Source organism: Syngnathus typhle, linkage group LG5, assembly GCF_033458585.1.
Source record: "Syngnathus typhle isolate RoL2023-S1 ecotype Sweden linkage group LG5, RoL_Styp_1.0, whole genome shotgun sequence".
Lineage (NCBI taxonomy): Eukaryota > Metazoa > Chordata > Actinopteri > Syngnathiformes > Syngnathidae > Syngnathus > Syngnathus typhle.
Genome location: NC_083742.1, coordinates 7447501 through 7460125, shown reverse-complemented (window position 1 = coordinate 7460125; position 12625 = coordinate 7447501). Strand labels below are relative to the sequence as shown.

The 12625-nt window shown below is 39.7% G+C and overlaps 1 protein-coding gene across 2 annotated transcripts in view; it reads left to right on the top strand.

Moving 5' to 3' along the window:
• The window catches only part of sema4c (sema domain, immunoglobulin domain (Ig), transmembrane domain (TM) and short cytoplasmic domain, (semaphorin) 4C), a 71783-nt gene that overhangs the window by 23195 nt on the left and 35963 nt on the right, over positions 1–12625 (top strand). For both annotated transcript variants that reach the window (XM_061278708.1, XM_061278707.1), the window contains one exon: positions 5200–5284. The gene's annotated coding sequence lies outside the window, so the exon portion shown is untranslated. The remainder of the gene's footprint in view (positions 1–5199; positions 5285–12625) is intronic.

The following is a 12625-nucleotide window of genomic DNA, read 5'->3' as shown; positions in this document are numbered from 1 at the left end:
AATTCTCAATTGTTTGACCTTGCCTCTTTGCTATTTACGTACAGAAATACCGAAATAAATAAATTTGAAATGAACCCCAAAAATCAATGTATGATATTAATTGACAAAGATGAAAACATGGGACTTTTTTGCTATAATTACAGTATCGCGTTTGAGTTAGTTTACAAACACAAGATGATTGTTTCTTCACCTTTTTAAAAGCATGTTTTTTGTTTGATCTAAAATGATTTTCAATATTAGTTATTGCTTTAGTTTTCTTTAAGTGTAATAACTTTGGTGCAGGGGCAGTATTCATATGCAGGAAGGTAAATTTGTCACTATTAACTTTATATCGGTCATGCCATGCTACACTAACTAATCGATCCATTCTGTTCGTACTGATTGACGATTCTCATGAGGAATCTTGGTGGAGATTGACTTTGTCGAGCTGCGGCGCTAATAATGCCCTGAGCAAATGGCGTCCACCTCAATTCCGGCTTGTAAATCACAACCTACAGTAATGAGCAGCACTTAAAGGGGTCAAAGTTTATGAATAACTCTCGAGGACAAAGACTGTAAATGCTCACTTCAGCTCACTGGTGGGAGGCGGGAGTACGCTGTGCCCTTGGCCAGATGTTCTCCAAACACGGAGTGTGATTGTGTGTCATCAGGAAGGTTCTCGGAGAGTGCTCAGCTCTAATAGATACTGGCATGTCATTTTGTTGGACTTTTATTGCCACATGCCTCTTCCAATCCTATCACTTGTTAAAATTGTCATTACTCGCATGTGCATGTGCCGTTTGTGCACCGAGTCCTCAAGCAGACACACACTTTGGCGCAAGCTCAAATCTTGGGCCTCTGCATCCGATTAGCATCTCATTGCGTTGTCTTGTGGAGGGATCAAACTGAGAACAGAGCCAGGCTCCTGTCGGGGCTCATTGGAGGAAGTGACGGTACATCGTCGCTCCATTTTCACTCAGCTCATCAGGGGGCTGTCATCTCTGACAATATGAAATTAGGCACAATGCAATTAAAGGTCCTCACTGTCAGAATTGAGGTTGATGGGCAAGGCTTGTATAATATCAGCGTGCCGGCTCATATGTTAACGGACTTTAAGGCTCTGTTAGAAATATACATTTTGTGTGTTCACACACATAATAGCATGTCCTCCCCCACCTGCAAGCACACGCGATTAGCCCTGAAAGAACAGGTTTAAACTGTTAGTCATTGCTGATTCACAAGCCTCTGGCTGCTTGCCACATCATCCCTCACGGCACTGACTCTCAAACACACAGACAAGCAAAAAGCAGCTGGAGGTATGTACGTATGTGCATGTGTGTTTTTGACAAGGTGTTTGGTGTTTTAAAATCCTGTTTTTTTTTGCAACACTTTGCTCCGCTCTCATTTTTGGCCTCTCTTGAGTGTAGCTGCTTAGAGCCAAGCTTGGTGTGCGTTAGTCAATGTGGACGCATGCATATTTAAATATGAGTGTGTGCAAATGTCTATGCAGAGCCTTGCAGTGTTTTGGCTGCCGGTTCTCCTGGATGAAGCCAGTGGAAGCTGAGGTCTGGATGACTTACTTATTTAGAAAAAACCCACCGTTGATGGCCAGTGTACTGCCATGCAGGCAGATAATCATTTGCTTGCATACTAATGTGTGCATTTTTTAAATTGAAGTCATATTTGTACAATACAACATGAATAGAGCAGCACGGTTCACTTTTGGTTAACATGTCTGCCTCAAAGTTTAGAGGTCCTGAGTTCGAATCTCAGCTCAGCCCTCCTGTGTGGAATGTGCTTGTTGAATTGCTTTGTGGAAACGTGGACGTATATGTGCTCTGCAATCGGCTTGCAACCAATCCAAAATGCAGTCGGGCTCGAACCCACATGTGACCATAAAGACCCTTATATAAAATACTAGGGCTTTCTCTATCAAATATTTCTAGAATTCATTATTGTATTGGTTATTCCATCAATTAATTGAATAATCAGATACAATTTGCATTATATTAAAGTGTAGTAAAACAAAATTAAAACCCAATCAATCAAAATAGGGTGTCCCCTGGATTTGACTCTAATTGGTTTATACATATTTGAAATGAATACCACAATCCTAGGTAATGATTGAAGTTGACTGGTTGGAGTCAAGACGATTTTATTCAGCATCATTTTTCCTTGCAAGGCAGGCAAAATAAATGTGTCTTGCATATGACGTCACGTGGTCACTTGGGCTACACGAGAGGTTGATGAAGACGTTTTGGTCGAAGTAGGTGTTGGCAACTAGAGAGACGATCTGCACGGGACATTTTTGGAACGGGTGAGATGTACGACCGACTCCGTTCGATCTAATGAACGTCATTTGTCAGCTGCTTGACAAACACAATCCCTTTCCTCCAAAATGTGACATGTTAGGATATGAAAAAACAAGTGTCCTTAAGGAATTTGATTGCATTGAAGTCTTTGCTTGAAAAATTAATGTCTGCATTGGAATTGTCACTCTCTTCCCCAAACTGGAAGACAAGGCCTCACCAACTTGTGCGAGTTGCAAACAAAACCTCTTGGGTTTTCTAATTTGGCCATGGAGGCCTACAGGAAATGGACTTGTGTTTGTAATGTCAATTGTTTTGTGTCTATATATTTATGATTATTAATATTATTAAAATGCATCAGATTTATATTTATTACTATTCTGGACACTTAACAATGACTACATTATTCATGCGCTCACACATTCACACTCTGGTGGTGGTAAACTACATATGTACCCACAGCTGCCCTGGGGGAGGCTGACATTGTGTGCCTCCGACCACCATCAAACATTTGCACCCAGGATAAAACAATGTGAGTGGAAGCACGGTATGCCAAGAGTCTTGCCCACGGACACAACAACACATGACTCGAATTCGGACAGCTGACCCTCCGGTTACTGAATGACCCGTTCTACCATCAGAGCCACAACCGTCACATTTCTGTGCTTCTTTTGTTTTGCTGCTATGATTTTGAAGGTGGCCCAAGGGCTCCAAGAACACATCATCTGAGTAGACATCAGGTGATTAAGGCTTGTCCTTGATCAGATGCTTGGCGAACCAGCCATTTGTTAAACTAATAAAATGAACGTTCATGGGACTTTAAACATCCTGCACTATCCAAACCAGGTGATGTCTGGTGTTGCCACTTCCTCCTGGGTGAAAAACTATGGGACTGAATGCCAGAACAAAATATTTGTATGCTTGAATAGTATTGAAAACAAAAAATCTCTCAGGAAAATTGTCCCAAGATGTTTCTTTTGATCACAAATGCTATTAGTGTGTGTTTTGATAATTACCTAAATGTATTTAGAATTTAGGAGGATTTGTTCCCAGTTGTTCAATACCACTTTCTTTCAGACCACTGCAAGTTCTCACTTCTTGAGTAGTCACCAATACCAAGACCCAATTCCACTAGTACATTTTATACATAAAATAAAGAACAATGACAAATAATTGTTGAAAAGACCTTTATATCCTTCCAAATATATAACATTTTCTTAAAATTGTATGAAATGGCTGGCAATTATCTGGTCTAATTTATAATCCCATCCATCCAAATATATCAAATGTTCTTAAAATTGTATCAAATTAATGGCAATTCTCTGTGCTAATTGATCATTTCCAGTTCCTAATCGTAAAACAGCCACAATACGGCACCCGATCCTGATATGGACACCAATAAAGTACTTGCTCATTGCTAGTTAACAGTTATTGGTTTTATGATTGGCATCATGATGGGCAGTTTTTACATGATGATAAACAAACATAACTTTCTGTCCTACTGCTGTTTTATGAGAACTGTTTGAAACTGCTATAATAAAATAAGTGTTTTGAAATAAAATTGTGTTGTATATAAAGTAGGCCATGGGGTATTTCCCCCACACTGTATTAGTGTTGGCATGAACCTAAACTCTCAATAGTGTCATTATTACTGCACTACTTTTTGTTGCTGCAACACACCATTGGGTGTTGAACATTTAACACTTGAGTAAATGTTACGCGTAATGGATTTGCAGTTTGGTTTTTGCAATAAAAACACGTTGTGACAGTTGTTACGTGTTCTGTTTGATTGGTTGTTTTTCCTCAGATCTGGTGGTTTCTTGTATATCAAATTTGAGATACAAGATGAGGCTAGTGAAGGGGGAGTGATAGTATTGACAAATACAGACAAAAAGTGTTGTTTCAAAATTGAGATCTCCCCCTGTAGTTTGTTTTGTAAATGGAGGGTTTTCTGCCTAATTGACATATTTTTGCATTCTATTCATCAGACCTCCTGCACATCTGTTTTAAGTCAATAAAGCACAGTGCTATGAAGCTTGAAAATCCAGAGACTTGTTTATTGACTTCAGTGGCTGATGTATGAGGGTGTCAGAGGTTTTGGTTCTTCCTTTGTTCACTACCTCTGTGTAACTCAAGCCAGCCCATATGTTACTGACATTATCTGCATGGCCCTTGGCGGTCTCATTGTGTCTGGTGAGCTATTGATGTTGACATGATGCTGAACCTGGTCTCTGCTCATGAGCACACATGCACATACAAAACCTGATCTGCAGTGTGAACATTGGGATCGACTCGATGTGAGCCTTGAGGGCTGATGCTTGTGTACAGCTGTGTGTGTGCGCACGTATATGCGTTCAAGTTAAACCTTTGTCAACCCCCGTCCGTCCATATACAGCTTTTTCCTGTTCAGGGTTGCGGGAAGCTTGAGCCTATCGCAGCTGACTTCAGGTTAAAAAGTCAATTGTACTATGGATTGGCCATCAGTAAATCACAGGGCATATATATTGATGGAGGCAATTCCAATTCCCATCATTATTGTGTAGGATATGAACCCATGCCAAAAACACTTTTGTGGACTTTCACATGTAAATATTGCTTACTGTTTTTTGACAGTGACATCTATTCCAAATATCTGTCAGACTTGGTCTGTATGTTGATCTCAGACATTTTGTGGAGTTGGGCAAGTGTGTGATCTGCCTTTCAATGAGCCCTTTAACACGCCTGCATAAGACTGCATATGTGCGTGTTTGTGCAAGTACGTATACACAACATTTGTGTAAGACAATATGTACTCTACACATGCGCATGTATGGACGATAAATCATTAAAGCACCTACAGTATGATGAACATAAATGGACTTACATTCCCTAATTTTGCTCACAGTCCCTGTGTTTTTGTCCTCTCTTTTAGTGACATGTGACGTTCATCTGAATCGAGTCTCCTTGTTGGACGTACAGGAACAAAGTTCACAGACGCAGAAGGAGAAGAATAACAAGTAAGGAAGTGCAAACAGAATAAAGGGTGAAGGATAAAAAAAACATCTGTGCTGTTCAGAAATCCAAATGAAAAATGCACAAAGGAAGGAGGTAGTGTGTGTGTGCGCGCATTTGTGCTTGCGTGTGCAATTGAAGTGTAAAATGAGCCAAAAATATGAGGAGAAATAAGAAAGTAAAGATGCATTTGGAAAGGAAATCTATGGTGTACAAGGGAGGGTGGTACTTGTCAAAACAGGACGTGAAAATTACGGGCAATTTCAAGTACATCCGTAAAGAAATCATTTTGGTGACAAAAAAGACAAGGAGAGGGGGAAAAAATGAGGTGAGGTAAGATATTGGATGTCAGTGTGTGTATATGTGTGTGTTCGTGCCCGTGTGTGCGTTTGTGCTTGCATTCATTTGCGTGGGTGTATGTGTGAAATTGATGGTGCACTGTTTCAGATGGAATGCAAAAAAAAAAAAACAGAGGCAAAGTTGACATAGAGGAAGAAAATATATGAAAATAACATATGGACTTTGACACTACCATTTCTGCGTATGAATTTTGTTTTTGTGATTATTTCTCGCAGCCAGTTTGATTCAGGGAAACACAACCAGATCCTTGTGAGACAACAGTCACGAAGCAGTCGTCAATAGCAAAAAATATTTGGAATGTCAAAGACAGAAAATGCTGCATGAAAATCGTCCCATTATGTGATCTAGAAACATTTTATAATGAGGAGCTCAATGCCTCAAACTCCCACTTGTTGGGAAAAAAATGCCAATTAATAAATTGTAGTGCATCACTAGTTTTACTTCCATACAAAAGACAATGATGCAATTAGGTGCAACCTTGGGTTCAATTACAATTTCATTGTCACCTACACAAAACTGGGCTTTGACTTAATCAATCATCACTGACTATAATAATGTTGTTGCACATTTGATAGAAGTTATTCCAGCTGAGTGTGGGCAGGAGGCAGGTTAAAATCTGAACTGGACAAAGAATTCACACTCATATTCACACCTCTAGGCACTTTGGAGACATGGAGGAAGGAAAAGTACAAGTATAAGCAGAAACCCCACACAAACATGCAAACGAGATTGAATCAAGCTTTTATCAAGGTGCAACATGATTGTGTTAGCATTATTATCCAGTGGCATAAAACACACATAATCCAACGCTCCACTTAACAATTGAACACTAAAAGCCTTCAGTGACAAGTTTGTAGGCAGGTGTTGCGTATTAATGTGCAACTTCCAAGCTGAAAGACCAACTGTTAAATGTACCGTAATTTTCGGACTATAAGTTGCGTTTTTTTTTCATAGTTTGGGTGGGGGGGCGACTTATACTCAGGAGCGATTTATATACATATATATGTTTTTTTTTTTCACTTTTTTGGGCATTTTATGGCTGGTGCGACTTATACTCCGGTGCGACTTGTAGTCCGAAAATTACGGTAAAATGGAATCTCAATCTTAAATTGTTTTAAATGTATCTGTGATGACATTTGTCCATGATGTTTTTGTTTCACAATCCAATCCATGTGCTGAACATCCGTTACAACGATTGCAAAAACCTACTCTAGGTATTTGTTTATTCACTTATTGAGTGTATCGGAGCGCTAGCGGCAGTTTAAAACCATAAACTAGGCACAAGCCTCAGAAGGGAGTCTGTTTATTATTTACGAGTCCCAGTTCCCCTTCAATGTCGACGCCAAACCTATGTCCTTGTCATAAGCGCATACTGGATGTGAGGATATATGGCTGTGTGTATGTGTGATGAATAGTTTTCTTATTTACAATCAGTTGTCAGCTTGATGGTTGCCCCATATACGGCAAACTTCAGTAAAGTGACTCCGAATAAAAAAAAAAAAAAAAACTCATTTTTATCCAGCTGCAAAAAGCTGAGGCTATGGAGCAAAATGAAGGTGTGCATAATTGCATCAATGAAGGCACACATGTAGCACACGCAACACACAGTGACCTCATAAGGATGCGTATCGTTGGGATTTTAGCAATGTCCTTATCGATACTCCTTATCGATGCCGATATTTATCAATACTCTTATTAACATGTTTCTAAGTAATTTGATTAAAGTAAAGATGTAAACAAGAAGATAAAAAAGGTCATTCACGTGTAACTAGTCATCTTTATTTGCCTTCGTTTAGCGATAGTGAATGGGGATTCTTACGGGTGGACTTCTGTGGTGGCTTTACAGAAAAACAATATAACAGAGCATTACGTCATTAACAAATGCCGTCAGCGGCGTCATAATTAGTTTACAGTCGCTGGATAAATAAAACTACCATTAGTGGTATCGTTTGTATAGAATCTTTACGGTAGTTCGGTACCAACCCAATTTGGTACCGGGACCAAAAAGTACCGATTGACGGTATGCATCCCTAAGTATTAGAGATGTGAGGAGAATAATTCATTTGTCTAGATTTTTACACGAAATCGGCATGTTTGCCTCTCTTTCTGAATCCCAATGCGCTTATGCCACGTCCACTCTAATACTTGCGTATCTGCCTTTCTGTCTCTCACAGTTTGTGAGGATATTGGTTGTCCAGGTTTTCTCTGACAGGATGCCATCATAGCGCTTGAGTGAGGGAAAACAGGCTTGGATGGGGAGAGAAAAGGGGAACGGAGGAGGCTGTGACAGGAAGATGAGATAAGGGAGGAAATGGAGGGTGAAGGGAATGCAGGAAAGATGGTGGAGGTTATATACATCACAACAGTCTGACACTTGTCAGGTAGAAGCAGATTAAATGTTTCACTTAACAGCGTACCCTTTCACACATCTTGTTACAACCCAACATCTTGTATAGACACATACAGTACAACACTGTTTGCTTTCAATTATTATCCATTTTGTCCTATAGGGTCGTGGGTCATATCTATATGGGGGTGTGTGTCTGTGTGTGTGCGTGTCTGTGGTGTGCGTGTGTGTGTGTCTACACACAGAAACACACACACCACTAGTCTTACTCGCATACAAAAGACAATGATGCAATTAGGTGCAACCTTGGGTTCTATTACAATTTCATTGTGAGACAAGGACCACCACCATATAGTATATATATCTTCATATTCAAAGGAAAGGTTTTCACAGAAAAGGCTTGCCAGGCGCGAGATCACAGGTGTCAAACTCAAGGCCCGGGGGCCAGATCCGGCCCGCCATATAATTTTAAGTGGCCCGCAAAAATCTAAATCATGAGTGTCAACTCAATGTTTCTTGTTAAAATGCCCAAACTCAAAATTGAGATTGGGCAAAAAAAATTGTTATAATCCCGTTTTCTTTTACTTTTCTGTTGTATGTGATAATATCAACACCCATTCATTTGTATTTAAGTCATCAATGGCCTCATGAAGGCAGACATAACTCCGATGTGGCCCACAACAAAAAATGAGTTTGACACCTTTGCTCTCGATCAGGCTAACTCAAGTGCTCTCACACGCATACAAGTTTCCATGCATGAAGTCTGTTGATGTAGGCAAGTGTACACTGTTTGGCCGTCCTCCATCCTCTTTTCCCTCTGTAGCAGAAGTCCTTGTCTCTCTATTGATCCATGCTTATCTTCCCGTAAACCTGCAACACTTTTCCTCATATGTGCCTGTCCATCCCAGACACTCTTCTCCTACCACCATATTGCTATTGATCGTTTTGTGTGTTCAAGAGAGTAGGCAGTGGTTAATGTAAAGCTGAGTCTGGAGGAGAGATGCTTGTGGTTCACCTATTGCCCTTCTCCCCTGTAATGGACCCAATCAAGTTCTAACAGACCCTTGGTCTACACATCAAAGTACCCCACTGACTTCTTTCTTTCCTTGCATTTATTTCATTCATGCCTCTACCTTCCATACAAACTTATATCTGCAATGCTACGGCCAATCTTGAGTTGATTTCAGTTCAATAGCTCTTATTTCTAAAACAAAATGCAATATGCATTCAATTTTCTTTTCTGAATTGTGCTAAACAGTGTTTGCTTCTCTTCAGCCCCAAATAATCAAACCATTGACTTTTAACAACGTTCAATGTCTCTCCAGAGTGTTAAGGGCACGTTCAGTATTTGTTGAGTTAGCAGAGTGTATTGTGAAATGAAAGAGCAAATGAATATTTTTGTTTACAGTTTTAGTCTCTAAGTGGATTCAAATTATTACACTAAAATAATACCTGTCTAATTTAATGTCAGCTAGCTACAGTATATCAATGTTTATGTAGTATTAATTAAGAGCTTGGAAGCAACATGCAAGTCATTAGATTTTTTTAATGATGATATCTCTGTCTCACCGGATCTACTGGCTCTGGTCCTTGTGAAAATATGATGCCAAGTTTTGATCATGATTTTTTTCCTAATACAATGCAGCTTCTTACACAGCTATTCAAAGCACTATTTAAATGAGTATGTATGTTATTGATTTTATCTCCTTGTAACCTTGATCATGTCTCCAGCAGTAATGTTGCGAATGAAAGTGAAGATAACTTCACAATCAACAATTTGGATGTTAGTCTAATTGATCTCAAGCATGCAAATACATCAATGTACTGTCCATGGACAAGCCGCAAGTCACAATTTATGAATGGTGAGGTTTGTTACAGACATTGTCATTCTGTTTTTAAACCTTGCATTATTTTTAAATAATTCTTATGGTACGGTTCCCTTTTTTTTTCAAACTCAAAACTGAAAGTAGATATTTTGGTCTGCCATGCTGCCCTCACTTACCAGATTATAGTATTGATGTTGACAATATCGTTGTTGCTATTTTCAATCATTACAGTATCTAAATAATAACAGTGGAGCATTGGTCAGCACATCGCCTCACAGTTCAGAGGTGTAGGGTTCGATTCCAGCTACGGCCTTCCTGTGCGGAATTTGCATGTTAGGGTGCCTGCATGGGTTTCCTCTGACTAATCCGGTGTCCTCCCTGATTCAAAAATCATGCATGTACGGCCGATTGACCACTCTAAAATTTTCCATAGATGTGAATGGCTGTTTGTCTGCAACTCGTCTGCCTGCCGCCCAAAGCCTGCTGGGATAGAGTAAGTGGGTTGGAAAATTAATACATGAAATAATGAAAAGAAGAAGAAGATTCATAATCATGGCAATAATAATGATTATGATAGTAATAATGACTAATTTGCAAAAGTTTGGGAATGACAATTTTGTGGTGCTGCATTATTGTTGTGAAAATAAATATTATTAATGCTGATTGTTCAGAGATATACAAACTAAAATGAATCCTTTGAGAGAAACATTCCAAATTCAGATGCATCTAAATGCTAATATGTCAGGCATCTGGAAAAGTGGGCTTTAAGATGACTGGTAGAGCTGCTGCAGCAGAAATGCAGGAATCAGTTTGGATGCAGAGCATATTCATATACAGCCCATAGTGGTCATGTATATTTGTGTTGTATGTGGAAGAGGACCTACTGTATGTAAGAGTTACCTAACATCACCGCAAGGCACCTTTGTAAAACAATAGAGGTGATAAAGAATACAGGATGTAATTCATTAAACCATGTATTGTGTTCAATTTTGAGTTTATTTAACCTATTAACCTAAACTTATCAAACCACTGTGCTTGGGCGGTACTTAGTAGATTTTTACCACTGTCCATCAACCTGTACATTTTGAAGAGTAAATCGCTTTGTGTGTGAAAGTCATTGTGAATCTTATACACTGCAGGAGTGTTGTTAGCTGGGATAAGCACCGTTTCACCAACACCTAGCACAGGCAAGAAGCACAGAAAATAGATGGATTTGAAACTTTTGAAATAGCATCATGCCAATAAGTCACTTTAAGCAGCCTTAAATACCATAATGCAATCGATCCTCCCATTCCCTTTGAGTCCTTCGTAATGGCATCAACGTGTCGTCATTGCGTTGTTGAGGTGTGTTTTCGATCTTTCTGTCGGAGTCAAGCTAGGTGTAACCTTTCTACCCGACGGCACCTAACTGGGCTCCAGGCCTCCTGACTCAGCATGATCTCCTGAACTCTTGTTAAATTAAATGCTCGAAGAAAGAAACTAAGGAGATGTTGAGGACACGAAAAGCTGGGGTGTGAGTAAAAGATCATTCCTAAACAATTTTCCCTCTTAGAAGAACAGTGGGCAGCTTCGCTAATCCAGATCACATAGTGACTGAGGCGGTGGATGTGTTCTGTATTCATACCCTATAGTTGTTCCATATTGAAACAGTGCTTCGGCTGCCTACAGGCAACAATACAGCAGTTTCTATCATCCCAAGCTGATTAAAGCACCAAAGCATACAGTAGAGAATACGATTCTGAGTGCTGAAATACAGTGTCGAGAGACGTTTCTTGTTTGTTTGTCTGAACTTGGCCTGGAGGGAGCGATTTCATTTGTGCGCTGGTGCATGAGGAGCAGGTTGTAACACTAAACACTAAAAGGATCAACGTGTTGGGCCAACTTTAACTGGACTAGAAATGGAAGGAATATTTAAAGTAAACACTTTTCACTTGATGACGAATTTCTAGATTTGGGAGTGTATCTATGAGATTGGTATTGTCAATGCATCAGGAAGAATGTGGGAGATGAGGCAGAAGTTTGTATCTCTGTTGTAGTTAATCTGACAGAAGGTGAGTTCAGGACTCGCAAGTTATTCCACATCTAACCATGACTTTATACACACTGCTTGGTGTACTGAGACAGAAAGGGTCATTTTCCCTCTTTTGCAGTGTTTGAAGAGAAATTATACTGTACGAAACATTTACGATGACCTATTAGGATTTGGGGTCACTAAGAATCTAGTCCAACGCCTGATAGTCTCTCTGTGTGTACACGTGAGGCGTATGTGTCAGCATTGACCATTTCATTGTATCATATAAGGTTGAGTGACCTGTAACTGCATCTGGAGCAAAGACTCATCCGAACATATACGGTCATTGATGTAGAGAGGAGAGCGCTTTTCCAGCCCAGCATCCCTGGGGCCTTCACTCGGTTCTGTCAGGTTGAGTGCACGGGGGTGTTACCTCCTCTCACTGCACTCACGTGTGCTCATCAACAACGTGGTCGGACTGTCAAACACAAGGTCGAGTAGAGAAAAGGCACTGGCACACACATAATTTGTTAGGGACATTGGACCATTTATTTTTATAGACGTCTTTTGTGTTGTCGAATCAGTTTTTTTTTTTACTAGTCTGAAAGTTTTGAATCAAATCAGTCATACTTTATCTTGCCAACCTAAAACAAATATTGTATCTAAAGTAGGTTTGCGTAGGGTTACATAAATGTCTGTGCTATCAATATTTAAAACGCCACCTGAATTTGGAATAGATTATATCAATATACAGTCAGTCATTCGATTCCTTTTGATCCAAATCTTTTCAAACTGAGGGTAT